We start from the raw sequence: 26,558 nt of genomic DNA on the forward strand, positions 1-26,558 counted from the left end.
ACAAAAATTTAACAAGTTATGCCATTTATATAAAAATATGAGTGATTTTACTTTCAAGGAAAATAATAAGTTTCACAGATTTTTTTTATGGTGTTTCAGATGCGTTTTATCAGCTGGAGTCTATTTCCATGTTTTGAAGGGATATGTATCATCACTTGATCAACAGGCAGTAAGAGGAAGTCTACTAGATACAATTATTTAATTATTTCTGACTACATGGAGTACTCAACTGCTTAACCAACCTAATAGGTGAAACAGACATGAAATTGTAGGAGAACAATTCTCATTTTTTTTTCCTCATCCAGGGAGCATGCATTCCCTCATTTTTGATCCATTGTTTATGCTTTTCATGGCTTAAAGCTGGAAGTAGGGGCGATTGGCAGAGACTCCAACACATAGAAATTCACTGGAGCTATGGAGTACAGATAGTAACTTTGGAATGAATAAAGAAAGGAGGTTGCTGCAGATGCTCTGTCAGAGATAACTACCTGAGATGCTTTGCAGTCCCCAGGCTAACACTCAAGTAATACCATTTACTTTCACTTTCTGATGCCAGGGATTTTTCATCTGCTAACACGTTCAGCTGTAACTATGATTTTTTTTTTTCCTCTGGCCTACTGGGGAAGAGAGTGAAATCTTTTAAGTTTGAACAAAGTCTTTTCCGAAAGCACACACAGCTCTTTTTGAGGTTGTCACATGCAATATAATCTCACTTGAAGGGTCTAATTTTACACATATGTAATTTGAAAATTAACCGTATTCTTTAGAAATGTTCACAATCATTAAATATAAGTTTTCATATGGGAGGAGATAGCTCTGCAGAAAAGGACAAAGCAGGGCATGGAAAAAACAAGAGGTGCCGAATAGAAAGGAAATGGGTTGTGGACTTAATTTCTTTCCCAGAGCTTCCTCTGAGGACTTAGATTTAGAGATGTCAGAAACTCACTAATTATAAACTATTGCTAAATCCCCTTAATGTCTGGTAGAGTTAATAATTTCTTCACATTTAGGTATTTAAATTGATTGAGGTAACTTTGCTATAATAGAGCAATAATCAGTATTTGCAACAAGGCTCTGGATATTTGAGATCTCTCCTTAGGACAGAGTTCCAGTTGTGGAATAACTAGTTAAAATGGCTTGATTTGTTTTGTTAAGTGACTTAAGTTTGTGTATTACATATTTTCTGAAGATATTCTTATAATTATATAAGCAAGTTGTGAACATGTCCAATCTACAGAATTTTGATGAGACTATTTTGATATAAAAACATTACCATTAATTTGATAAAGAAAAATTAGCAAACACTTCTCTACTGCTAATAAAAAAGTAACACCCTATGATGATTCTAAAGAAATGTGTAAATTTTTATTTCATACTTTTAAAACAAAATTAAAATAACAATAATAATAAATGTTGACCTTCCTAAATAAAACATGGTTTAAGATTAATAAAATAATCCTCTAGAATAGCCATTTATGTTTGGTTTCCTTAGCTTTCTATTCCTAGTGTTTTTTGTTTGTTTGTTTTTGTTGTGTGTGTGTGTGTGTGGGGGTGTTTGTTTGTTTGTTTTTGCATTTAAATTGTGATAACCTTTAAGAGAAAAGCTTGCAATTTATGTTGTAGTTACAACTAAATAATTCTTTAATAGATTCCTTCAAACTCAACTGTATAAAAAATGTCAACATAACATTGCTAACCATTTGCTAATTTCTCCTGATATTTCTCTTATAGCATCTTATATGTTTTGTTTTTTGCTTTTTTAGACTAGCCCCAAGCCCTCTCATTTTATGGTTTTTTTTGTTTTGTTTTGTTTTGTTTTTCTGGATAAAAATGCTTCCCCTGTCTATAAAATATGAGTTAAACCTTTTACTCTTACTGAATAGAGTGACTCATTTCCATACTAGGTGTATTAGTTTCTATGTTGCATAACACCCCACCAAAAACTTAGCAGCTTTAAACTACATCTTTACATTATCTCTCAGGTTTGGAGTCAAAAGTTCAGGTCCTCTGCTCAGGGTGTCCCAAGGTGACAATCTAAATACAGTCCAGACGGCTTTCTTTTCTGAGACTTTGGATTCTCTTCTAGACTTACACGTAGTTGTTGGGCTGAATTCAGTTTCTTATTGTTATGTTGACTAAGATTGTTACTTTCTTGCTGGCTATCAGCCAGGAAATGGTCTCAAATCCTAGGATCCCCCTTATACTTTGTTTCCTGTGATGTGGCCTGCTTATGGGACATTAAAAACATAGCTACTTATTTTTTCAAAGCCAGTAGAAGTTCTCACTCAAGTAAGCTAAAAATAGAGTACATAATCTAATCACTGAAGTGACTATCTCACTACTTTTGCCACATTCTATTGGCTAGACACAAGTCACAGGTTCTGCTGCACTCAGAGACTGCCATTTTAGTAATCTTCTCAGTAGAATAGAAAATTATGACAGCATTTTACTGCCCTGGGATCTGTCAGGTGAACTGTTTTATACTTCCTCATTCTGGAGTCTTGCAGTGAATCTACTGTCACTGTACTACACTGTCTTACCAGAACAAGAAGGTCAGCCTGTGTAGGCTGATTTTCTAAATATTTGTCATTATTTGTTTTCTCTGCATAATCCAGTAACCTTAATAATAATAATAATAACAATATTAATATCTAACCTATACAAAGAATCCTCTAATTTATAAAGCACTTTGATGTAGTTCTTTCACTTCTTTAATTCTACTTTCCAAGAATTCAGTAAATTTTAGTGATATTATCACCAGTACTCCTGGTTTCTTATAATCCCCCAGGATAGAAATCATGAGAGATCACCATACATAGCAGCAAAGGGAAACAGAAAAGTTTATTTAGCGTGTGCACAAGGAAGTCAGCACTGTGAAAGGAAAAGCCAAGCTGCTCCCTGGAAGATATGTGGGTTAGTTTTTTAGGTCTTTTTCAATGGGGAAGGGTTTCATCAGGTCATGTATAGGCAGGATTTCTCCAGCACTTGAGCAGGATTTCTCTAGCACTAAAGCAGCACTTTACATGATTCTTCATACATTGCATATAACATTAACCTTTTAAGTCTTTACCTGGTCATGATTTTTAGCCTTAAAATGAGTAAGAAATAACTACAAGTTGAGGTTTAAGTCAGACTGTGCATGTGGGGTCCTATGGAAGTCCCTCGTCATCCAAACCAGGGACTTACTGTTAATAGCTTCTTGAATCTTTTGTTGTTGATTGACTGGCTGGTAGTTAGGTAAGCTATAGCTTGAATAACGTGCTTTTGTCCATTTTTCTCTAAATCTCTTCAAAACAGGAAACCAGCCAGCTTGCCTGTCTCAGTATTAATTCATTCACACAAATACTTTTGCTCAAAAGCTAAATAGTAACTCGCCCAATTTAGTGTAGTGTTAGTTGAAGCCTTTTTTTTTTTTTTTTTTTTTTTTTTTTTTTAATCATTCACCAATTAGAATGATCACACAGCACACAGTCATCTCTATGCAATTTTTGGTTGGCTAAGGGCAGAAAGTCGATTATTTCTCATTTTCGTTTGCCTTGTCGAGTGCAAAAAAGCAAAATAAAAGGTGTTCTTTTGTCAGAGGCATTCAAACCTGAGTGAGTCCCTCTTGAGTGAGGGCTAGGAAACATAAGGCTGGGACTTTCTGGGCTGTATTCCCAGAAAGTTAGGTTTTCCTAGTCTCTAGATGTGTATGTTTAAGGGAAGAGATTGATAACATTTACTAAACAGACCTAGACTTGGAAGTGTTCTGATATCCCAGTATCTTGAGAACAGAAGCATTCTTAATTTTGCTTTAAATATAATAATATTGATTTTTGAAAATTAGAGTGATTAAGAAAATTAATCCTTTATCACAAACCCTTGTAGCAGGGCACATCTCCCCATGATTTTTTAAAATCATATATAAAAATGATAATTGTACCTGGGGTGGACACATTTTTCTCCTTACTTTTGGAAATGCCCTACTCTGTTTATGGAGTAGCTGCACTTTCACTTTACCTTCTTTTTTTAAAAAAACTTTTTTATTATTTTTTAAAATTGTATTTGGGCTCTAGGGTATATGTGCATGTCCTACATCCTGCAGGATTGTTGCATAGGTATGTACATGCCATGGTGATTTGCTATCTCCATCCCCCTACCCCCCATGACCTACATCAGGCATTTCTCCCAGTGTTATCCCTCCCCATTCTCCCTGCCACCTCTCGCTGTCCCTCCCCATCTCTCCCCTCCACACCCCACCTAGCCCTGTGAGTGTTGTTCCCTTCCCTGTGACCAAGTGTTCTCATTGTTCATCACCTGCCTATGAGTGAAAACATGAGGTGTTTGGTTTTCTGTTCTGTTCTTGTGTCAGGGCCTAGGGCAAGGCAGAAGCGGGAAATGACAGCTAAGTTCAGATGACAATAACTTTCTAAAATTAGGTGGGGGAGATGCCTGTATGATTCTGTGAGTATACTAAAAGATGCTGGATTGTATACGTTAAAGAATGAAATTTATGGTTTGTGAATTAAATCTCAGTAAGTTGTTTTTAAAAACTAGAGTGTGATACTTAACCCTAAAGATGTCCCATACACTTTAAAGTACATATATATGTGAAATAGCTATGATATCATGCCTGATAGGCAGAAACTAGTCAGTAAATGGATTTTTTAAAAAATTCTGTTGTTACATTAATAGTATTTGAGATTATGAGTGATTTTTATTTCTATGATTACATTAATACTACTTGAGGCTTGACACTGACAAATTTATTTGACTTTTAGAAAAGAGTACACATCATCTGAAATAAATGATGGTGTCTGTTTCTACTTTTTGCCATTTTCCTTATGGACTAAATAAAAAAAACGTAAACAGATGCATATTATTGATATGCTGTACCACATTATGTAAGGAATTCCTTCTTCATTAATCATTCTAATTTTAGAGATTCATGAAAGCATAGTGACAAAAACTTCGAAAATAACATTTTTAGAGAGTACTACATAAAAATTTTTATTTAGATTTGTTTTTAAACATAGTCTTCAAACATTTATTTTGTAATCTATAGGAAATATTAAAATGTTGTATGTTCTTATACATTCTACAGAACATATACAAGTAACTTAAGACTGAAATCTGTATTTTAAAAAACGTTTTGGGATGATTTACAAATTCCACTCTTTTCCATAACTCTAACAATTAAATTTTTATAAAAGTAAAGTGACATTATATTTAATATTCATTCTAATCTTTGTTACTGAGCACACATACCAAATGTGTTAATGTTAAGTACAGGGAAAATAGTTTTGTTTCAACTGGGTTTTTTTTTTTACTTTTGCTTACCAATCTCTTTACTTCTCATTGTAAGGGAAAACTAATATATTACAGCGGCAGGTATTAGCATGCTCAACCTGTAATTCTAGTTTTCTTCCTGATACATAGAAGTAAACAGTGTCCACACTACTTCCTTTGGCAAATGAAATATGACTACAAAGAACATGTGTAACTTCCACGTACAAGCCATTAAGAGACCCTCAATAGCATGTTCCCTTCTCTCTGCCATGGTGACCAAACATATTTCAGAGGAAGCCTCATCCACCTGTGTCCCATTTTGTGGAAAACCTCAGATAAATGTGTAGTTGGTATGAGAAATGCATACCTCTTTATTTATTTGTTTTGATTCATTGATATTCATGGTTGTTTTTTTTATCACAGGATAACTTAGTCTTTCCTGCCTAATACCATAGCTTACAGTCTTTAGAAAAGACTCAGATAACAGTATTTTACTTAACATTTAAGCATTGTGTTAAATAAATATTCAACACCAACATATGCACTCCTATACATATTTTTACAATATATTCACATAAATTATGCATTATTTGGAAAGTTTAGAGGTACTTTCCAGATAAAACCTTAATTTGGAGGAGCACATTAATAAGTTACATGGTGTGAAATGATGTTCTTTATGCAATGTGTTTATGAGAAAATGTGTTGTTCAATATGAAACATATGTTCATTACTTGGAATACAGATTTCTTCACACATTTATTTCATGACATCTAGATGTAGTTTACGAAACTGGAAAAAAGGTGGCTACTTTAAATTAAACTCACAATTATTAAATGTGATTTTCTCTACTAGATAAAGCAAATTACTCCAGTGATTTTGTCAATCTAGATAACAACCACAGTCTCTTGATTTTATTGTCTTTATACATATCATAGTCATATCCCAGAACATGCAGACATCATTTCTATCACAATTTAGCGAAATTAACATCTCACTATCTTCCTCCTCTTCTTGAGTCTTGCCTCCAACTTCCTTTTTTACAAAAATTGGACTTGCACTATTCCATGCTCAGTTCAGTTTAAACATATATCTCTGTTGACTGCAAGATCATTTCAAACTCTACCCTGTTACCACTCTGTGTGGCTCCATAATGAGTCTTCAGAGTTCTATTCCAGGGATATCTACTAAGTTTCCTCAACTCTGTCAGTCTGAGGCACTCACCATCTTCAAATATGGCTGACTCATTTGAACCCATCATTCATACTGTTTCCTCCTTCATATTCATTTTCCAAAATGATATCCACTGAAGTACTTATTATTTATACAGTAAATTATTCTATGCATGTGTGTTTTAGGGTTCTCTAGAGGGACAGAATAATAGGATATACATATCCTATTAGTATTATATCCTATCAGTGTTGTATATATGTAAAGGGGAATATATTAAGTATTCACTTACAGGATCACAAGGTCCCACAATAGGCTGTCTGTAAGCTGAGTAGCATGGAGAGCCAGTCCGAGTCCCAAAACTGAAGATCTTGGAGTGCTTTATTGATGGCAGGAAGCATCCAGCATGGGAGAATGATGTAGACTGGGAGGCTAGGCTAGTCTCACCTTTACAAGTTTTCCTGCTTTATATTTGCTGGAAGCTGATGAGATGATGCCCACCAGATTAAGGGTGAGTCTCCCTTTCCCAGCCCACTGACTCAAATGTTAATCTCCTTTGGCAGCACTCTTATAGACAAACCCACGATTAATACTTTGCATCCTTCAATCCAATCAAGTTGACACTCAGTATTAACCATCATGATGTGATTTTAAAAGGTACATGGAAGTATATGAAATTTTGTATCTTTTCTTTTTCTTCCGTTTCCCAAGGACTACTACTGTTTACTAAATTTGTTTTTTAATCTGATGATTATGGCCAGTATAACATTTTAAATAAAACATTAAATTATTAGGCTCATTCTACTGTAATATTTAATGCAAATTAACATTCAGTTTTTTATTTTTTTCTCTTCTGACATGTTTGCATCTAACTTATTCCTTTATTTGTTTCTATTTATTTTGTTTAAAATAAAAAGTGCATGTGTTCTTATGATAATAAGTGAAACACTACAAAAATGATGTAGGACGTTAATAATCTCTTCTAACCTTCATTCCCACCCCTGTGGTGTAATCACTCTTAGCAGATTGCTGTATTTTTTGGCCCATTCATCTAGAGTCATATGGTACTATGAAACATATGTGCACATCCACAGGAGTGGCAGACATTGTTAGTCACTCATCCAATATTAATTTTTCTCTTCTACCTTACAAATAGAGCTCCTTATTCATATTCTTATTATTTTTTTTTACAGAGAAATTTTTCTCTGTTAAAATATTTACCATAATAGTTTTCCTTTCAGACAGGGATAGAATGAGACAATTCTTGGCAGTGAGAAAAATAGAGATGTCACTCACTGGGTGGGATTTTAGGAAAGTTTTTAAAGAGAAACAAGCTCAGCTGTCCCTTCTTAAGCTTGTTGAACCTTGTCCTTTCTTTCAGTTTTAAACATGACTGTGAGAAGTGGGATATGAAGAGCCATATACCTTTAGGACTGGTGGAACAAAAAATAGAGCAAGGTTTGGGCACTACATGGCTCAGGAAGCAACTGCATCAGTCATCTTTTACTGCTTAATCTGCAAACCCTTATTTGGTTAGGAAAATAATATCATTTGTTGCTTAATAGTAAATAATGGGAATTCTTCAAAGTCAATAATTCTGTATTTGTTATGTTACTTTGAGGAGTTTCACATCATCGGTAATATTGATAGACTATCATTTGTATATTTCCTACCCTAAATTTAAAAGGTTGCTTCCAGCTTCTCACTTACAAACAATATTATAGTAATCAGCCACATAGGTAAGTTCCTAGGTATTGGTGTTTTGTGCTCATTATTACATAGTCTTCCATGTAACTTTGCTCAAATTTTAATACACATTTTCTGATTACTTTCCAAGTACGTGTAGAAATTCATACTGCTACAGTATGATATCATAAGCAAATGTATGTTTCAGTTCTCCAAAAGCATATTGCAATTGAATATTATTTCATATAACAAAATTATTAATTTTTAAAATAAAATTAAGAGGTCGAAAACTTATGTCATTATCATTACTTATATATTTGTTGTTCATCTGGATTATCCTTTCTCTGGATTGGTTATTCTTTAAATAACTTTCCCTTGATTTGTTTGTCTTTTTCTTACCACTTTCTAAATTTTTTTATGTGTTAGAGTTATTATATCAATATATTTACTATATGTTGCAAATATTTTCTTCTAATCTATTGTCTTTTGATTTTTTAATGGAGTGTTTTGCAATTGAAATATATGTATTTAAATAAAATACTTGCATACATGTTCCTTGATTTATCATCCTTATGTAGTATTAATGGATGCCTGGTCTTCAGGTACCAACATGATTTTCCTGCTCTCTTAGCAACTTACTTTCAAAATTTAATTGTAAATAATGTGCTTCTCCATCTTTTTCTTAGTTTGTCAACTCCAATAAATTCACTGATTCCATTCCACAAAGATTTCTTTTTTAACTAGCATACTTTTATGTCTTTCCATCTTTTCCTTTCGTAGTTAGGCATATCATTATTTTTAAAAGATCTAGTTTACATCACTGTCACAGGGATACCACCATCACTGTGCAGCAGCATAATCACTTTGGTTCTTCCTGAAATTGTGCAGAATATGGCAGCATGTTAATTATAATTTTTTTTATTATATTAATATCTCATGCTTTGAGTATGTTCTTAATATAAAAGTTGAAAATAAAGGTAGTTTTTACAGTATACATAAATTTTATTTACTCTTCCTCTAGGCATTTCCTATTTTGAGGAACTTACTTTGATCTTATGTTGCAAATAAGCGACTACTTGAGATGCACAAATATTGAGAGACTGCTGCAGGCCACTTCATGGTTATTCAAAGATAGAAAGGTTTTTTTGAGATTTTCAGCCCTTTCTATAATAAGCAATGTTTTATATCTTTTTACTTTATTTGGGGGACTGGATGACTAGTTCCTAAAGACTGACTATTGAATGGTGCCAGATCTTGAATCTACCTTGGGATAACTTGTTCTTTAGACTTTTCTATTATCAGAGATTTATGATAATTTCTAGTCTATGGAAATGTCTTGAGTAAACTTTAGTCAAATTGGTGGACTATTCAAATACTGAGATAATATTTGCAAAATTGTTAATAGCTGTGAGACAAGGCATCAGCCCTTCTATCATTCTTTAATACAAGGATTGATATCTGCCTAATCCAGCAAAAGAGAACACAGCATCGTTCATTTATCAAATCTATCAACTTTATCTATAACATTTATGTTGTAGAAAAAGGAATCATAGATGATTTGGAAATAGAATCTTGCCTGATATTTATTTATGATTTCCTTGAATTTAAAGTTATAAGGCGTTGTATATTTAGCCATTTCCTGTTTCAAGTGTCATTTATTTAATGAGCAAAACTATCTTTACTGTGGCAAATTTTTAAAAGGATGTTACTGTAGGGTGGAATATTTAATGTTGAGGTCCTGTTTGATGCTAAGTAGATTACTAACTCTAGTTCTCTCTCTTCTAATGACAACTTTAATAAATTAGTACCAAAAATAATACTCGGTTTTGTTTGATAATTATAATTTCTTAAACTAGATGTATTCATCCCTACTTACCTCTAACTTTCCATCTCTTTTCCTTGTGATTAGACTTATGGTTTTCATATGACGAACAATGTAAATTTTATATTTTTCATTACAGTAGTTATCACATTTATGTTAGCAGTGGCATTTACCATTCTACATTCATTTAACATAAGATATCTCCTTGAACTGAAGCGCCTAATGACAGTATAATTCAGTCTTTGTAATCAAGTGGTTCTATTTCTTTTTTTAAAGGAGGTGTTTTTAATGTAGTCATGAAAGGTAAATGTAAGCTAACAATAGTCCCCAGAGAATTAGGAGACCTTATACATCAATAAGGGAATATTGTGTCAGATAACTTTTAATTTCTAAAAATTGTAGCTTGCTAGTATTTACAGTTCACCTCCAGCAAATTTCAAATTGATGTAATTGTGAAATAAATTCAGCAATTTTTAATCTAAATTTAAGTAAAACTTTTTTTATCTTGGTTTTGCTGACATTTGTTTCTGGCATAGTTAGCATAGTTTTCTTTTTTAACTTGTTCCTCTTGCGGTTTCTACTCAACAGCTATTATTTTTCTACTTTATACCTTTATCAAATACCCTTTTTTTAAAAAACAGATGCATGGATATGAATTTTCAGAATTTTAGCAAGTTAAAATGTTACTGGAAAGGGATTTCAATTCAGACCCCAAGAGAGGATTTCATACAAGAAATAATTCGGGGTGAGTCCCCAGTGCAAAGTGAAGGCAAGTTTATTAAGGTAAAGTGGTCTCATAGAAAGAGTTAGGGAGGATTCCCTCTTTTTGGATTGCTCAGAATAGTTTAATCAGGAATGGAACCAGCTCCCGTTTGTAGGTCTGGTAGAATTCGGCTGTGAACCCATCTGGACCTGGACTTTTTTTGGTTAGTAGGCTATTAATTGCTGCCTTGACTTCAGACCTTGTTATTGGTCTATTCAGGATTTCAACTTCTTGGCTTAGTCTCAGGAATAAATCTGGCAGAGAAACAAATAAAAAAGAAAACTACAGGCCAATATCCATGATGAACATAGTGCTAAAATCTTCAATAAAATACTGGCAAACTGAATCCAATAGCACATCAAAAAGCTTATCCACCACGATCAAGTAGGCTTCATCCCAGGATGCAAGGCTGGTACAACATATGCAAATCTATAAATGTAACATATAGCAAACTGACACAAGAACAGAAAATCAAACTCTGCATGTTCTCATTTATAGTTGGGTGTTGAACAATGAGAACACGGGGACACAGGGAGGGGAGCATCACACGCTGGGTTCTGTTTTGGGAAGTAGGGGAGGGACAGCATGGGTAGGGAGGTTGGGGAGGGATAACATGGGGAGAAATGTCAAATACAAGTGACAGAAAGATGTAGGCAGCAAACCACATTTCCATCTATGTACCTATGCAACAATCCTACATGATATACACATGTGCCCCAGAACCTAAAGTACAATAAAATAAATAAATAAATAAATAATTTGTTATCTATTAATCAATGATGGACATCTGGGCTGTTTCCACTTTTTGACTATCATTTATAATGCCGATATGAGTATTTGTGTACAAGTTTTTACATTAATATAAATCTTGAATTTTCTTGGTATATATCTAGGAATAGAACTGCTCAGTGATATGATAACTCTGTTTGAATACTGAGTACCTTTTGAAGTGTTGTTCATAGGGGAAGCATAATTTCATATTCCCATCAGCAATGCATAAGAGTTTCGATTTCTCCACAACCTCATCTACATTTGTTATTTTCTGTCTTTTCTATTATATACATCCTACCTAGGTATGAAGCAATAGCTCATTGTTGTTTTGATTTTCATTTGGCAAATGAACACCTTTTCATGTGCTTATTGGTCATTTATATATCTTTTTTGGAGGAAAACTCTTCAAATTCTTGTGTCATTTAAAAAAAATTACAACATTTTTATTGTTTAGTTGTAAATGTTCGTTATATATTCTGGATACAAGTTCTTCATCAGTTACATAATTTGCAAAAATTTCCTCCCTATTTGTGCATCATCTTTTCACTTTACTGATGACATTCTTTGAAACACACATTTTTTTCATTATAATGAAGTTTAATTTATGTCCTTATTTGTTGCTTATGCATTTATGTATCTAAGAAATCACTGCCTTGTCCAAGGTCACTAAGATTCACCCCTGTTTTCTTTCAAGAGTTATATAGCGTTAGTTCTTACATTTGAATCTGTGAAAGCTTTGAATTAATTTTTGTGTACGGTATGAAACAGGGGTCTGATTTCACTCTTTTACAGTAGATATCCAGTGGTTCTGTAACTATTTATTGAAAAGTCTATTGTCCCCATTAAATTGTCATTACACCCTTCTCACATTCCAGTCTTACAGACGAGTAAACAGAGACTAAGAGAAGTAAATATTTCCGGATATAACGTCATGTTAATGATAGAGTTAAGTTTTCAAGCTTGAGTTGGCTGGCTACAAAACTTTTCATCATAACAGTGTTCTCGGTTCTGGATCCTGGGTGGGTAAGGGAAGAAAGCCATAGACTTTGAATTATTACAGCAAATTTAAATCTATATACCACCATGTAAGATCTGTAGATTGGGTGTATAAGAGCTCATCTACCATAATATTAAAAACTCCTAATATTTATTTGACTTTCAAAAGGAAACTGTGTGTGTGTGTGTGTGTGTGTGTGTGTGTGTGTGTGTGCATATGTGTGTGTGTGACTGTGCTATACTATATCATACTGTTCTATTTTTTTAAAGCAAGATTTAGATACTTCAGGAAGTTACATTCTAAATAATGAAATATTTGCCATATACTATATACAATCTTGATTACTTTTATTCAGAATACTACAGAAATAACATGTTGGGAGATCTCACATAGACACATGTTTCAATGAAGGTTTGTAAATGCTTTAAATAATTGGAGCTCATAAAATAAATATTTACTGTTATTTCATAGATAGAACATGACTGACCTTTTCATCATACATATTAAAAATATTTTCTTGACAGAGATGATTAATTGCCACATATATATGTGGTTAAATACATATGTCAAGTAATATATATATATTTAATTAATATATGATACATAAAAATATATATGATATATATATATATATATTTAACCACATATGTACGTTAAATAACAACTGAGTATTCTGAGGCAATTCACATGTATATTGAATAACAACTGAATATTATGGGGCAATAAAAGAACAACAGAATATTTTGGGGCAATTTATACATATACAAATTTGGGTAATTCATGTGAAGCCGATATTTCAGGGATCCTTAAACTCAAACTCTGAAGACAGGACAATTACAAAATATCATGCTTTCTAGTAGAAAAATCAAGTTGTTGAGATAAAACTCTAAGTAAATGTGTTAAGAATAAACATGCCAGTATGTTTTGTTAGTGAAGTTCAGACAAGTATTTTGATTGAAATCAACAAAAATAATGGTTTCTCATGTTTAGGGTACAAACTGTAAGGCACAGAAGAAAATAATTTAAATTATGTAATTGACATTAAAACATTTTTCTGTTAAAAATGCTTCTACTCAGCTTATTTGGCTCAATTATGGCTGAGAATTATGACTTTTAGAAAGTGGATTTATTTTTTTATGGTTTGGTCGATTTTTTCCATTTTATAGTTAAGGTTAAATGTTCAATTTTTTTTCCTCCCCTCTTCATGTCTTAAGCCTCTAGCCGCTTTGAATTCCACAATTCCAGGTGTAACTTCATAATAATATTGCTCACTTAACATTATTTTGACTATTAATGACATTAATATACATGAAAATGATTTGAAAACTGTTTATACCCATCCTGATTGAATTTTATATTACTGATGATTATCTGAAGGTATCTGGTCTATAATTGTTGAAACTGTTATTTTTCAACTTGCTTGTCTGGTTCACCATTCTCCAACTGCTTTGAACACTGACTTGAACTGAGTAGCTATCCCAATGAAGAAATCAAATGAAGAAATTCTATAAGCTATATTTTTATGATTGGTATTTGAATTACTACTAGGTAAAAACCTGCAGTTGAATCAGTAGTGCACACACTTTTAGTCAATTGCATCATCTTATATTTATATAAGCCAGCCTGTTGACACTTCACTTATTACAAAATGAATCATTAGCGAAAAAATGTAAAAAAAAAAAAGATCTTTATGAATTAAATAGCTATTAATAAACTCAGGTACCAAACACTAAATGATGTGGCATCCTAGTCATTATAGAAATACTCATAATTTAAATGTTTGATTATATTTGTTAAATAATTTTGCTGAAAGCTTTGTTACCATTATTGTTTTCATCATTGATTCCAGGACCTATAAATCAACTTAAAACCAGCCATTTTTACCCAGTTAGAGATCTGTACTAGCTTTTGAACCAGCAGGTGACCCATTAATTTAAGAGACTCATTATAAGTAATCAATATGACTCAAGTGCCTTTATTATAAGCTCTAGAGTCTTAATATTCAATGTCACTGTTACAGTTAAGAATATGAATTGCATTTAAATAATATTTACTGGGGAAATTATACATTTTATTATGAGATAAAAGCTACTTTTACTTTAGTCATTTAAACAGTATCAAAGGTATCATTCTTAACTTCTTGATTTCACAACTTATTTAACAATTTATATTATGCAAATGTCTTTGGGATATAGAATACAATAAATATGAATTTTATAATTTAAAGATATTTTGGATATATAACCCAATAAACCACAAACAAAAATAATGAACAGAGAATAATAAAAGTAATTTTTCTTTATCTCTTCTAAATAATAAAATGTGTCAAAGCCACAAGGATCCTGAGCCTTTCAACAATAATATCAACTAAACACATTAAATGAAATAAAATGCATACATATATGCTAACATAAAAAAGAAAGCTCTAAGAAAAATTAAAAATTAAAAATTAAAACAATTGCTGATATAATATCTTAAGTAAACTGACTGGGAAAGCAAAAGCCATTAGCTTTATTAAACTTATGCTTTAGAAATATTTAACTGATGTTAGAGTTTATAGAACATTATAATAAAATTTCAGAGTAAGACTGCGTATCTATTTAAGCACCTATTAAAAATGATAATTAGGAATAAGGTATAATTTACTAAAGTTATCTAAATCACAATCATCTGTAAAACAATTACCACAAAACAATTAACATGCAGGGTGGCTCTACTATTAAAGTACTCCAAAATCATTGAGTGAAAATCTAGTATCTGTCCTGGTCTTTCTGCAGCTTCAAATCTTGTCACCTTAGATTTTTATCATTTGCTAATTTCTGAGTTTCATTATATATCAAGTTTAGCAGCTACATTTTTTTTTTTTTGGTATAAGAAAATTTATATTTTTTTTTACATAAAATTTGAAATAAAATCCTAAATTCCTGCATTTGCAATTGTATCAGACATTAACAGGGTTCATCAACTGGGGAAAAATAGTAAGCAAAAATATAAAGTGTTTACTTTTTTGCTACCTGAAATGATCCCTTGTGCAAAAGTAATTAGTGATTCTGTATTTTCTACGTAGCTGCAAAACATATGGTTGTTTTTAAAATTTATGTTAGAGTCCAAAAACTCTGGCATCCTGTGAAGACACAAGAGCTGAAAATAGACTTTTCCATATTGGTATATTCCAGTCGAAGCAAATTTCTTCTGGACAAAGAGAAACTAAATTCTAAAAACACAATACGAAATTCCAATGTTTTCTTAGATTATTTACACACCTACTATGCATTGTTCGTAGTCTTTTCTGCTGAATCAGATGATTGTATTAAGGTTATGACTATCATCATATAATGTATTGTAAATTTTCATATGTTTTATTATTCTGAACTAATTTAAATGACAGTTGAATTATCACTTTGTTAAAGGTTAAAATCAACTTAACTCTAAAGCCACATGGAATCCTTGCAAATTTAAATGGTAGGTCTTTAAATTTGTTTTTGGATCCTTGTGTGGTTTTTGATGTGTACTACTTCACAGAGGAAAATTTTGATTCAATAGTTCTCTACAGTGTCATTAATTTCTTTGCGATTCTGAAATTTTTGCAATGATATTTTTATAATAATTTTTTACTTTGACTCTGGTTTTTGTCTCATTCCCATTTATACTATTACTCTGACTTTTGACCTTAATCAGGGTTGCTTAGAGATTCTTTTATTGTCCTTTCTCAAAAGTCATATTTTAATATATAATTTTAATTTCTTCTGATATCTTCATTTATTTGTATTAATTTCAAGGGAGGAAAATATTGAAAAAATTGTGAGATAATTATTATTTGGAATATTATGCTATTTTTAAAGATATTTAATTAAATGTATAATTGTTGACCTAAAAGAATATCTATGATGCATTATTAAATCACAAAGCGTTTAGGTATGATGAATGTCAATGAAAAATGACTGTTGATAATGATTACCTTTTTAATACCTTTGCATATTTTGATTGTCTTTTAAATATGTAAATGAAGATTATTAACTTTGTACATCTTTGAATTTTTTTTCTTATCTTTTAAGAAAAAAAAATTTTGAAAAAATTGTTAGAAATAGTGCCTCACGCCGGGCGTGGTGGCTCAAGCCTGTAATCCCAGCACTTTGGGAGGCCGAGGCGGGTGGATCACAAGGTCAAGAGATCGAGACCATCCTGGTCAACATGGTGAAAACCCGTCTCTACCAAAAATACAAAAATTAGCTGGGCATGGTGGCGCGTGCCTGTAATCCCAGCTACTCAGGAGGCTGAGGCAGGAGAATTGCTTGAACCCAGGAGACGGAGGTTGCGGTGAGCCGAGGTCGCGCCATTGCACTCCAGCCTGGATAACAAGAGTGAAACTCCGTCTTAAAAAAAAAAAAGAAAGAAAGAAATAGTGCCTCACGGAGGTTGAGGTGAGGCGAGATCGCGCCATTGCACTCCAGCCTGGGTAACAAGAGGGAAACTCCGTCTCAAAAAAAAAAAAAAAAAAAAAAAAGAAAAGAAAAGAAAAGAAAAGAAAAAAGAAATAGTGCCTCACTGTGTTACTGAGGCTCATCTCAAAGCCCTGGACTCAAGCAATCCACCCACCTTGACCTCCCATAAGGTTGTAATTACAGACATGAGCCACTGTACCTGGCTTCCTTTCTTATCTTTTTTTTTTTTTTTTTAATAGATTTGGGGGTGTAAGTGCTACTTTGTTACACAGATATTTTGGGTAGTAATGGAAGTCGGGGCTTTTTGTGTAACCACTACCTGAATAGTATACATTGTGCCTATTAAGCAATTTTTCATCCCTCAACTTCCTCCCACCTTTGATTCTCCAATGTCTATTTTTCCACTCCCTCTGTCCATATGTACACATTATTTAGCTCCCACTTATAAGTGAGAAGATTCAGTACTTGACTTTCTGTTTCTGAGTTGTTTCAATTAAGATAATGTCTATCATTAATGTTTCTGCAAATAGACATGATCTCATGCTCTTTTTTGTGACGAAGTTGTATGCCATTATAAATACCCTATTTCCCTTATTCAGTCTTTCATTCATTGACACTTAGATTGATTTTATGACTTTGCTGTTGTAAATAGAGTTGTGATGAACATATGAGTATAGATATATTTTGATATAATTTTCTTTGTTTTGGATAGTTAGATACCCAGTGGTGGGATTGCCTGATCAAATGTTAGTTCAATTTTTAGTTTTTAGAGAGCTCTCCATACTGTTTACCATAAAGTTTGTACATATTTCCTTTCCCACCAACAGTGAATAAGTGTTCCCTTTTCTTCACATCCATGCTAACATCTGTTTATTTTGACTTTTTAATAATAACTGTTATATCTGGTGTAAGATGCATTAAATGGTGTATGTTAATTTTATATATTGAAACTTAATGAATTCATTTATTAAATATAGGGGTCTTTTGGCGGAGTCTTCAGGAATTTCTAGGTACAAAATTATATCATCAGCAAACAGACATAATTTTATTTTCTCCTTTCTAGTTTGGTGCCATTTTTTTTCTTTCTCTTGCCTGATTCTTCTGGCCAGGACTTAGAATACTCTGTTGAGTAGGAGTGGTGAACGTAGGCATCTTTGTTTTGTTCCAGTTCTTAGAAGGAAAGCTTTCCACTTTATTCAGTGTAATGTTGGCTATGAGTTTTTCTTAAATGGCTTTTATTATATTCATGTATGTTCCTTCTTTGACTTGTTAACTTGTGTGTTGGGGGGTTTTTTATCATGAAGAGATGCTGAATTTTATCAAATGCTTTTTCTGCATTTATTGAGATGATCATATGATTTTTGTTTTTAATTCTGCTTATGTAGTGAACTGTATTTATTGACTTATGTATGTTGAAGCATCCTTGCATCCCCAGAATAAAATCTACTTGATTGTGGTGTAGTTACTTTTCAATGTGCTGTTAGATTAGTTTTGCCAGTATTTTGTTGAGGATATTTGAGTCTATGTTGATCAGAGACATTGGTCTGTACTTTTATTTTTTTGTTGTGTCCTTGCCTGGACTTGGTATCAGGGTGATGCGGGCTTCCTAGAATGAGCTAACTATGATTCCTTTATCCTCTGTTTCTTAGAACAGTTTCAATAGTATTAATACCAGTTCTGGTTGTGTGGTTGTGTGCATATACATTCAAGATTTTAATACCTTGTTGAATCGATCCCTTTATTATTATATAGTAATCTTCATTTATGATTTTATTTTTATTGATTAAAAGTCTGTTTTATCTAAAATAAGTATCTATTCCTGTTGAATTGATTCCTTTATCATTATATAGTGGCCTTCTTTGTCGTTTTTTTTTTTTTTTTTTTTTACTGTTACTGATTTAACGTTGTTTTATCTGATGTAAATATAGCTATTCCTGCTCACTTTTGGTTTTCATTTGCATAGAACATTTTTTCCACCCCTTTATCTTCACTCTATTGCCTATAATACCCCAGCTACTCAGGAGGCCTTGAGCCCATTCACCCAACTAGTATAAGTGTTTTAACCATTTAGGTAGATTTCTCATAAGCATCATCTGGTTGCATCTTTTTTTTTTTTTTTTTTAATCCGTTTTGCCAGTCTACATGTTTTAAGTGGAGCATTTAATCCATTTACATTCAAGGTTAGTATTGATATGTGAGATTTTGTTCCTTTTGTAATGTTGTTATTTAGTTGCTTTGTAATCTAATTTGTTTAATTTTCTTATGATGCCTTTTAGTTTTATATGTATATGTGTGTTTGTATTGGTTAAGTATCAACTTTTTATTTCCATGTTTAGAATTCCTTTGAGCAATTCTGGTAGGGTCATTCTAGTCCTAACAAATTCCCTCAGCATTTGCTTGCCTGGGAAAAGTTTTCTTTCCCCTTCATTTTTGAAGTTTATTCTGACAGGATAGAAGATTTGGGTTTAACAGTTTTTGTTTTGTTTCTTTTTCCTTAAGCACTTTGAAAACAATTTCCCAGTCTCTTCAGGCTTGCAAAATTTCTGCTGAGAAGTCTAGTTCATCTGAGGAGAATTTTCTTTATAGATAATTAGGTGCTTTCACCTTGCTAATTTTAAGATTTTTTTCTTTTATGTTGACCTCAGAAGTATGATGACTGTCTTGATGAGATCCTTCTTGCAATGTATTTTTCAGAAGTCTTTGAGCCTCTTGTATCTATATGTCTAGTTCTTTTGCTAGACTAGAGGCATTTTTCTTATCTATTTTCTCAAATAGTTTTTCTGACTTTTTGTTTTTTACTTCCTCAGGAATATCTGCAATTCATAGATTCAGGCATTTCACATAGTCTCCTGCTATTTCAAGAGCTTTCTGATTTTTAAAATTCTTTTTTCTTTGTTTTGTCTCACAGGATTAATTTAAAAGACCCATTTCATATTTTGAAATTCTTTCTTCTGCTTGGTCTAGTCAATTCTTGAAGTTTTCAACTGTATTTTGTAATTACCTCCATAATTTTTTTATTTCCAGAAACTCTGTTTGACTTTTCTTTAAAATCTCTCTCTCTTTGGTACATTTCTCATCTGAATCTTGAAATGATAGTCTGATTTCTTTGCATTGGCTTTCAGATTTAATCTTGGATCTCACTGAGCTTTCTAACAATCCGTATTTTGAATTATTTATCTAACATTTCAGGATTTCCATTTTGGTTAGGATCCATTGTTAGAGAGGTTGTGTGGTCATTTGAAGATTTCATAACACTCCAGTTTATTCATACTGCTGAAATTGTTATGCTGGTTCCCTCTTACTGGAGAAACTGTCATTTTTATTTTTTAATTAACTTTTGTCTAGATTAGACTTTTTTACTTTTTAATGGCGTAACAGTAAATCAGGTTAATTGGCTTTGTTTCTGTGTGCTTTCAGGAAGCCAAAACTTTGTATGCATTTCTTCCTTATAGATAGCCTAAATTTGTGGTTTTCTCAAATTCTGACTGTATTATTGGTGTCATGGGTGTGTGAATATGCTTGCATCTTCCTTCAGAAATGAGGAAGTGGTGGTCTCCATAAACCTAACTTGCTCCCAAGGACTGTGCACTTGTGCCAGCTGATTTTATATTGCATTGTGCAGTTCAACCTCCAGGCCAGTAGGTGGTGCTTGTAGGTAAGAGTTGACTAAGGTAATGGTAGTAAGGTATATGTTTGATCTTTGTTTACATAAAGTTCTATGATGCCTCAAGCCATGGACTTGTCTGTGGAACACTGATTCCATTTTCAGCCACACACACAGAGAAAAGCTGGGCAGAACTGCGTTGGGCTAACCTGCTCTCTTGTACTCCTATGGCAGGTGCAAGCACCACCCCTTAGAGGCAGGGTGGCAGAGTGACTCTGTGAGACTTTCTTATTAATAAATAGCCTTAGTGTGGTGGCTTTCTCAAAGGTCCACTGTAATTGTAAAATACTAGGTGTGTGAATGGGCTCAAGGCCTCCTGAGTAGCTGGGGTATTATAGGCAATTGTAGTAGCTGAGGTTGTACAAATTTTCTCCCTTCAGAGTACTGTGCAATTGTGTCAACAGACTTGTGATGCACTGTGCAAGTTGACTTCCCAGACAGGAGATGAAACTTGCAGGAGGAAGCCAGCTTCAGTGGTGGCCTTGGGATTTATGCTTCACCTTTGTTAACTATAAGTATTTGGATTTCCCAAGTAATAGGCAGGGTCATGGAACTCTCAGAAGTTCCTGCCCTGTGGTCTGCCACTATGGCAGGTTGAGAGGGCAATGCTGAGTGAATACTTGTGCAACCCTCTTAAACTAAACAAAAATGAAGACAAATTTTTGAAAAGAGAGAAAATGCCACTAAGTAAAGGTTTTTTTGTTCTATTCAAGGCTTTTGTTTGCTTGCAACAGTAATCCAGTTAAAGTGTCTTAGATAAAATTAGAAGGATTGAAAAAATACAAAGTTCTTAAGGATTTCATATATGTTGAAATAGTAAATAGAATTCTCAAATGAATAGGAATAGGTTCTAGTAGATCAAGAACTTGATCCATTTTCTCCACATCTCAGAGCCACATGGTCTCTACTACCACTTCTTTCTGCATTCTCTTTCTTAACATTCTCTTATACCTTATTGTGTCCCTGTACAACATAACCTATATCTGCATTTCATAATATGATTTGGGGGGCTGTTCTTCATCACCAAATAGCATGTTTTTTTAGTTTTTCACATTCAGAATTCCTGAGGGAGAATAAATTGATTCATGCCATTTTTATGAGCAAGGCTGCAAATTTAGAAGCCAGCTGTCGTCATGATTTGTATAAATGTGAGAGTCCCCTGGTGTTTCAGCCAAGGTGGATGACTCATTACCTTCCCTTTACACTTTTAGGTCTTTATTTTTGCTAACACCTTTTTCAAAAAAACTCCATATTCTTCCCATTGTCTGAGGCCAATACTGCTGTTAAAATTTTAATAATATTTAACCTTTTATTATTATGAATTGCAATAATAGTTTAAGCCAATTTTAAAATATTCCTGATGTAAACCTTGTAGTTTCTTTTATCTAAAGCTTAACCCTTTATCAACTCTGTAAAATTAAGAACTGGATTTTTTTTGTATTTTTCAAAAATGCACAATGTTTTTGTTTCATATACTATATAAAAAACAAAAAGGAAACATGGACTGCATATGGATAATATTGCACATATATTATCATCACCACAAGAGATATGTAAGACTGTACACAATTATAAAATGGATCTGAAGAGGTTAAATATGTTGATTAAATATGTTAGCAAAACAAAAGTTCAAACTTGGGTCTCTTATTTTCTGAAACTTCCTGCTCAGTTGAATAAATTCAATTATATATAAATAAGTTTACATATATAAAGAAGGCAGATTAATGGATTAATGTCAATTTATATGGGTTTCTCTAATATAGTAATGCAGCTTCTTCACTCATTTTTTGATGTTCCATTTATTTTTATTGAAGAGATGAATTATAACTGAGAAAGCATGCTCATAAAATTTTCACCATGGTGCAAAATTGCTGTTTCTTGCCTCTTTGCCTCTCTGCATGCCATTTATTCTATCTAGAATATCATTGTTTTCCTTGTATGTCTGATAAATACATACAAAGTCAATCCTTCTGAAAGATCATCCACGTGTGTCTTTCCCTCACTACCATGAAAAAAAAAAATCTAACTTTCGCATTTGACTTACCACTGTGCCTATGATTAACCTCTATTCCAAGGCTGCTAATCTGCTGGTGACTTCCTAGGTTTATGCATTCCCACCTCCCTTCTTCATTCACCACAATCCAACACAGCTGGTATTTTTTAAGTTCCAAAAAGTGCTGAGCTCATTCTCACTCAGTGCTCTACTTCAGCCTATTTATTTATGTGGAATATTCTTCAGCACCCCAACTTCCCTTTCCTAACTAATTCTTCATATTTTGCTCTCAGTTTAAGAAAAAAAGGCATCTTTAGCAGAGAATATTTTCTAACCACCCAAACTAAGTCAGATCCCATTTTGTTACTCACTTTTATAGCCCTCTGCATTTTTCTTCATAGTATATTTAAAGATTTGTAATTTTTAAAATGTTTGTTTGCTTAATGTTTATCTTCTTCATGCATGAAAAACTCCAAGAAGGTGGAGACTACATCTATTTTGTTCACCAAACTATGAGCAATAAATATGTATTATACATTTTCATTATGCCACTGTAGCAGTTTTTTAATAGGGATGTAGCTGTCACTGCTATACGTCTATAATGGGAGCTGATTTCAACTGATGACTGTAATTCTAGAAACTTGTCTAGCACTTATATAGACTTCTGATATTGCCTCAGAAATTGATTATTATCTGGGTTACATAATTATTTTAAATAATTAATTCACTCACTAATTAATAATTGTGAATTAATAAGGAATTGTATTACACAGAATAATAATGAGTTCTCCAAATATCTCTGTCTTATTTCCTGGAACCATGGATATGTTATGTTACATGAGAAAAATATTATGTTTAAGAACCTTAAGGTTAGAGAGATTGTATGACAAATCCTACTGAATTCATTTTAATCATTTGAGTTGGTAACAACAGAGCCTTTCCCAACTATGGTCAGAGAGATGAGACAACAGATAAGTCAGGGAGAGACAATGTTGCTGGCTTTGAAGATGGAAGAGGGCATGAACAAAAAACTGTGGATGGCTTCTAGATGCCATTTTCTTTCTGGAAAATGAAAAAAAAAAATTACCTCCTAGAATCTGCAGAAAATAACACAGCCCTAAAAACACTTTGATTTTACCTCAGTGATATCCATGTCTGACTTCTGACCTGCAGAACTGAGAACTATTTTTTTTTGCTGTTATTTTAAGCCGTTAAGTATATAAGAATTTGTTATGGCCACCATAGAAAACTAATATAGGAATACATAATACATATGTAAGATGGCAGAATTCAAATACAGAAAATTTTCAGTTGCTTAGAAAAATTAGTTGAAACAAACAAAAACAATTGACTGTAGATCAATACAAAGGCTTATATTCAAAACAAAAATCTAACTGGATAAGGGATATCTGACTTGGCAGTAGTTCATGTATAGAAGACCTTTAGTTTCTAACTTGACTATGATCATAATGGGACTAAGATGTATGGAACTGTTCCAAAGGCAACTACTGGGACTTAAGCCTATACTAGTCAAATTCTAATGGAGGTTGCCAAGGCTCACCAAGATGTGGGACATTTATTCTCTATGGGATCAGAATTATCACTCTAAGGCAGAAGTTTTCATGAGTCAATAAGTGAGATTCCATGTTCTCTTCTTTCAAAGGGCTAAGCCATGAAAATGGATATTCAGATAGACATACAAGGTAATGGAGATTCCATCAGTCAATGCACCTGAATGACTATGATGAGAAAAACACATTGTTCATTAATTGAAAAGTAAGTGAAAAATAAGTCTTTGTGGTTAAAGAAATATTAATATTGTTACTTAGTCTGCCTTGACTAATTTTGTGATTCTTCTCAAATACTGCTGACACTTCTTTTCAATGATAAATTATAAATAGCATCAAACTAGCAGTACATTTTTGCTTAAGCCTACAGTATATAGTAATATAATATAGCCTATAATCTTCCAATAACCATATTGGTATGACAGTAAATTTTGCTGCTCAAGTATGATTTCTTAATCCTCCTGTGTTAGTCATTAACACTTTAAACCAAGTGTTTCTGCCTCTGTTCCCAAATACTTGTTAAGTTGCAATGCCCAGAGGTATTAAAGTGAGATGCGGCCCTATGACTTGCTTTTGGCAGTGTGTCACTTCCTGGTGGAGCTTTATGAACAGTATAAACTTACTAGCATCTCTTTCTCTCTTCCATAGTGGCAGTTTTAGTTAGTTTAGTTTAGATATTCTGTCAGTCTGCTTCCAAGACTGAGAACAGCAATACAGCAGGGCCCCAGTTTTCCCTCATAGACATAAAACATGAAATAAACCTTTGTTGAGATTTTTAGATGTTTTTTATAAGCATAATCTGGATTGTCCTGACAGATACAAGCTCTGTTGCTAAAGCAGTTACATACATGATTTTCAAAAAAAAAATTTGCTTTTCCAATTATGCTTTCTTAGTAACATGTTGCCTCTGAATGTGGTGTTTTTTAAAATAAATTCTGATATATTAAAAAACAAGTATTTTTAGATTTATGGAATATGGTTTATAATAATAAAAAAGCACAGATATAAACTTAATATTTGTCCATAAAACAAGGAGAAAATGGCCCGTATGAATTGTTAGAAGTTATTTTATGATAATATGGAATCCCTATTAGCTAATATTTATTTCTATACTTTTTATATTGTAATGCAATGCTGATGCCATATTGACTTGTTACCTAGAAAGATACAGTTTGGGACTTTCTATTACTTTTTTCTCTATAATATCCTTTCTACTTTCCTTCTGTTTAATTAAGGTAGTTTTTCCTAAAATCAGTTTTGTTTGTGGCACCCTCTGCCCCATTTAATGGATTCAAGATAAAAATTGCTTAAAAACATTTTAATAGCTTTTCTAAATCCTACATGTTCTTTGCTTTTATAACAGTGTTTTATTGTTAATATTGCTGCCATTTTGGTATAGCTCATAGAAATAATCAGCTCAGCAGATAATAGTCCAACGATGACAAGTAGTTCATCTTGTCCATGCCTGAACAAGTAAGAAAACTGACCTTTCCTTTTGTAAACAATGTATCAGATCATTTTAAAAGCACTGGATAACTATTGTATTACAAATACTTTTTTGTTCTTGGCAGAATACTTGACCAAATGTGAAGACTCACTCAGATAGAATTCAATTGTGCATATTCAAACGCATTGAAACAATTTCTGCTTCACTATATCTGAAAAATCACTATGTCTCTGTTTTGTACAAGTGAACATTTTGGTATATGTATACTGTTACTGCCATAAAGCTATACAATATGTAATATTATTTCATTTACAACAACACCTTAAGATCCTTTATGCTAATCGTTTGTCAGCTAAGATAACACATTTCCCAGTGGTCACTGTTTTAAAGCTTAGGATAGAAAACCATGCGGATGTTTTAACATATAAGCAGAAAATAAATAGAGCTATAGTTTAGCATGATAGTTTTCATATAGAGTCTGTTAGTGTTTCTGGGTAGAAAATTACACAAAGAATGAATGACCATTTATTTATATCCATTCTCAATTTGTTTTCTATTTAAATTCTGTTTCTAACCATGCTTGTAATTGACATTGTAACTGTGTCTGAAATTCATACTTTCTTTAATGATGGTAATGACATTAAATTCTTTCTTGTATGAGCATTGGTTCTGAAAGTGCTATATATAAAAATAAAATTGTGAATAAAAAGGACACCTAGAATTTCCTTAAAGAAGATTATTAAGTATAAGATAACTTCAAATTTTAAAGAAAGTTCCTGGAAGCATTAAAAAAGCAAAAGAAGAATAATATACTTTAGCATGAATTCGCAGTATTAATTGTTCTTGTGCTGGTTGAATACGAACCTAAAATATTTTTTCCAGAATATGGAGACCGAGGCAGGCAGATCTCGAGGTCAAGAGTTCGAGACCAGCCTAGCCAACATAGTGAAACCGCATCTCTATTAAAAAT

Source organism: Saimiri boliviensis, chromosome 3 (assembly GCF_048565385.1).
Source record: "Saimiri boliviensis isolate mSaiBol1 chromosome 3, mSaiBol1.pri, whole genome shotgun sequence".
Lineage (NCBI taxonomy): Eukaryota > Metazoa > Chordata > Mammalia > Primates > Cebidae > Saimiri > Saimiri boliviensis.